Raw genomic sequence first — 5,020 nt, 5'->3', positions numbered from 1 at the left:
TCTGAAGACATACCCTTGAGTCTAAAGGTTTCAAGTTGAGCAGGACCAAGATAGAATACTTGGAGTGCAAGTTCAGCGGTGTTACCAAGGAAGCGGACGAGGGATGTGAGGCTTGATACGCAAGTCATTCCCAGGAGAGAGAGTTTCAAGTATCTTGGGTATATAATTCAGAAGGATGGGGAGATTGATGAGAGAATGTGCATTTGAGACTTAAATGAAAGTTCTACAAGGTAGTTGTTAGACCGACTATGTTGTATGGGGCAGAGTGTTGGCCAGTCAAGAACTCCCATGTCCAGCAGATGAAAGTAGGTGAAATTAGGATGTTAAGATGGATGTGTAGGCATACTAGGTTAGATAGAATTAGGAATGAAGTTATTCGGGACAAGGTGGGAGTGGACCCAGTGGAGGAAAATGTCACGACCCCAAATTCCCTCCGTAAGAGGTCGTGATGGCACCTAGTCTCTAAGACTAGGTAAGCCTATTAATGCGGAATAATCATAAATATCTAAAATAAATAAACTATAATTCAAATAATTACAACTCCCAAAACCCGATAGAAATAAGTCACAAGCTTCTAAAAATTTATTCTCAATATTTTTATGTATCAAGGTCTAAAGAAAAATAAGGAAAGCAACATAAAATGATAGAAGAGGACTCCGGAGTCTGCGGACGCTGGCAGATATACCTCGAAGTCTCCGTGCGCAGGTAACTCACTGACGTCTAGACTGGTAAGATGTACCTGGATCTGCACAAAAAGATATGCAGAAGCATAGTATGAGTACACCATAGCGGTACCATGTAAGTGTCAAGCCTAACCTCAGTAGAGTAGTGACGAGGTCAGGTCAGGCCCTACTAGAGAATAAATAATGACATGAAAAAATGTTTAAACAATTTAATAAGATAAAATGACTATGAAAATGAATCAAATAGTATGTCACATTTAAATGACACCAAATAATTACAAATAATATCTCGTGGAATCAAAACAGAATTCCTTTCAACTTAATGAAAATCACAACAATTAATCGAAGGCAACTATGGCCATAAATCAATATCAATAAAGACACTACCGAGGTACCGCCTCGTAGTCCCAAATCATAAATAAATTCACAATATTTCATTTCCTTATCTCACCGCGGGAGCCTTCCAAATTTATTTGAATGAAAATATTTTTCCCAAAATAGCATCCCGCATTTTAGCCATCCTTATTACACCGCATGACTTCTAGTATTTTCCTCTACTAGCCACGCGTATCAAGCCACCCTTATCTCACCGCATGCGTTTCAATACCCAGACTTTATACCACCGTATGCTTATCAATATCATAATATATCACAATTTGCACCTCAAGTGCTCAAATAATTTAACTTGCCAAAATAATTCAACAACAATATTTTTTTACAATAAAGAGCTCACGGCTCATGCCAAAATAAATCATCAATAATATTTTTCCACAATAAAGAGCTCACTGCTCCATCACAGTGAGTATGAAAATCTTACAAAAATATTCATGAGTAAATAATTCAGGAAAATAATATTTCAAAATCTTTAATACGTTGCTTCAATATCAAGTTTAAAAATGTCAAATACGTCAAATTAATAATATTTAATTTAAAGAAAATCAACCTTCAAATAATGCACAGAATAAAAGAAACTAAGTTCCAACTAAACAGATAAAATAATTAGCACGAAAAGGTCAAGCAAATTTAAAAATATAAACATTAAATCAATAATGAAGAATATAACAAAATAAAATAATTTAATTAATGCGCAACAGTGATCTACACAATTTAAAACATAATCTTTCACCTTTAGCCTGTGTACACACTCGTCACCTCGTGTACACGACTTTTCACACATTACAATTATCAATCCTAGGGAAAGTTTTCCCACACAAGGTTAGACAAGTTACTTACCTCGACTTACTCTAATTTAACCAAGTATTATGCTTTTTTCTCGATTTTTCTGACTCCGATCGACTCGTATCAACAAAAATTATAGTAATCAATTTCATAAGAAAATATTGCATTTTTCAATAAAATCCGAAATTAGCTCAAAATTTGCCCGTGGGGCCCACATTTCGGAAACCGGCGAAACTTACAAAATCTGACATCCCATTCAATTACGAGTCCACCCATATCAATTTTATCAAATTCCGATAACAACTCGACCTCCAAATCTTAAATTTTTGTTTTTGAAAGATTTTGCAAAAATCTTGATTTTTCTTCCATAAATTTACGGATTCATATGTAAATTAGTATGGAATCATGAAATATAAATAATATAGAATAGGAAATACTTACCCCAATGTATTCCCGTGAAAATCGCCCAAAAATCGCCCAAGAACCGTACTCCAAAAATCCAAAACGAAATGAAGGAAATGACCCTTTTTGGTCCTTAAGTTTCTGCTCATCCATCAGTAAAAGTTCATTTTTCGTCACTAAAAGTCCATTTTCCGTCACTAAAAGTCCACCAGAAATTGCTCTATGAGCCTTCCTTCAATTGACCATAACTTTATGTACAAATGTCTAAATGATGAATGGTTTAACTTTCTAAAAACTAGAATCAAACGACTACAACTTTCATGTTTTAAAAATTTTCCGAATTATTATAAATTTCGAGATATAAGCTTCCAAAGTCGGCTCCACGCATCAGAAATTTCTGGCGAAACTGCTCTACTAGCCTTTATTCAATCAATCATAACTTTCTGTACAAATGTCCAAATAATGAATGGTTTAACTTTATGGAAACTAAAATCAAACAACTACAACTTTCATGTTTTGCAAATATTCTGATTCCTTATAAAATGCGAGATATAAGCTTCCAAAGTTGGCTCCATGCACCAGAAATGTCTGGCGAAAATTTCCAGCACTCTTTGTCCGAAATCCATTCCGTTTACCTTCCGAAATCCACTCGAGACCCTCGGGACCTTAATCAATTATTCCAACATGTCCCAAAATACCATTCGAATTTAGTCGATGCTTCAAACCACATCAAACAATATCAAAACGACGAATCACACCTCAAATCAAAATCTATGAACTTTGAACTTTTAAATTTTATATCTTGTGCCGAAACACATCAAATCAACTCGGAATGACTTCAAATTTTGCACACAAGTTATAAATGACATAACACACCTATTCCAATTTACAGAATCGGATTCTGACCTCGATATCAAAAGGTCAACCCCCCGGTCAAACTTCCCAAAATTTCAACTTTCGGCATTTCAAGCCTAATTCCACTACGGACTTCCAATTAAAATTCCAATCACGCTCCTAAGTCCAAAATCACCATATGGAGCTGTTGAAATTATCAAAATTCTATTTCAGGATCGTTTGCACATAATTTGACATCCGGTCACTATTTGAACATAAACTTTTAAATTTTTCATCAAAATTCCATATCTCGGGCTAGGGACCTCGGAATTTGATTCCAGGCATACGCCCAAGTCCCAATTCACGATACGGACCTACCAAAACTGTTAAAACACTGATCCGAGTCCGTTTGCTCAAAATATTGACCAAAGTCAACTCAGTTGAGTTTTAAAGCTCTAATTCATATTTTAATCCATTTTTCACATAAAAACTTTTAAGAAAATTTTATGGACTGTGCACGCAAGTCGAGGAATGATAAATAGTGCTTTTTGAGGTCTTAGAACATAGAATAAATTATTAAATTTAAAGATGACATTTTGGGTCATCACATTCTCCACCTCTAAAACAAACGTTCGTTCTCGAACGGAGTTAGAAAAAGTACCTAAGCTGGTGAATAAGTGTGGATAACGGCTGCGTATATCATGCTCGGTCTCCCAAGTCGCCTCCTCGACCAGATGATCCCTCCAATGAACCTTCACGGAAGCAATGTTCTTTGACCTCAGCTTTCGAACCTGCCTATCCAAAATGGCCACTAGTTCCTCAACATAAGATAGATCCTTGTCCAACTGAACCGAACTGAAGTCTAACACATGAGACGGATCGCCGTGATATTTCCGAAGCATGGAAACATGGAATACCGGATGAACTGCAGAGAGACTAGGTGGTAGTGCAAGTCTGTAAGCCACCTCTCCAACCCTTTCAAGAATCTCAAAAGGCCCAATATACCTAGGGCTCAACTTGCCCTTCTTCCCGAACCTCATCACACCCTTCATAGGCGAAACCCGGAGCAATACCTACTCACCAACCATGAATGCAACACTACGAACCTTCCGATCCGCATAACTCTTCTGTCTAGATTGGGCTGTACGAAGTCGATCCTGAATCAACTTAACCTTTTCCAAGGCATCCTGAACCAAGTTTGTACCCAATAGTCTAGCCTCGCCCGGTTCGAACCAACCCACTGGAGACCGGCACCGCCTACCATATAAAGCCTCATACGGAGCCATCTGAATGCTTGACTGGTAACTGTTGTTGTAAGCAAACTCCGCAAGTGGTAAGAATTGATCCCAAGCACCCCCAAAATCCATCATACACGCACGAAGCATATCCTCCAGTATATGAATAGTGTGTTCGGACTGCCCGTCCGTCTGAGGGTGAAATGATGTACTCAACTCTACCCGAGTACCCAACTCATGCTGTACTGCCATCCAAAACCATGAGGTAAACTGTGTACCTCGGTCAGAGATGATAGATACCGGTACACCGTGAAGTCTGACAATCTCGCGAATATATACCCGAGCCAGCTGCTCTGAAGAGTAAGTAGTAATCACACGAATGAAATGAGCTGATTTGGTCAGCCTATCCACAATCACCCAAACTGCATCAAACTTTCGTTGAGTCCGTGGGAGCCCAACAATGAAATCCATAGTGATCCGCTCCCATTTCCATTCTGGAATCTCTAACTTCTGAAGTAATCCACCCGATCGATGATGCTCATATTTCACCTGTTGACAATTTAGACACTGAGATACATACCCCACTATGTCTTTCTTCATCCGCCTCCACCAATAGTGTTGTCTCAAGTCTTGATACATATTTGCAACACTCGGATGAATGGAATACCATAAACTGTGAGCCTCCTG

Source organism: Nicotiana tomentosiformis, chromosome 4 (genome assembly GCF_000390325.3).
Source record: "Nicotiana tomentosiformis chromosome 4, ASM39032v3, whole genome shotgun sequence".
In the NCBI taxonomy this organism is placed as follows: Eukaryota; Viridiplantae; Streptophyta; class Magnoliopsida; order Solanales; family Solanaceae; genus Nicotiana; species Nicotiana tomentosiformis.
Note: the sequence above shows the minus strand (reverse complement) of the source record.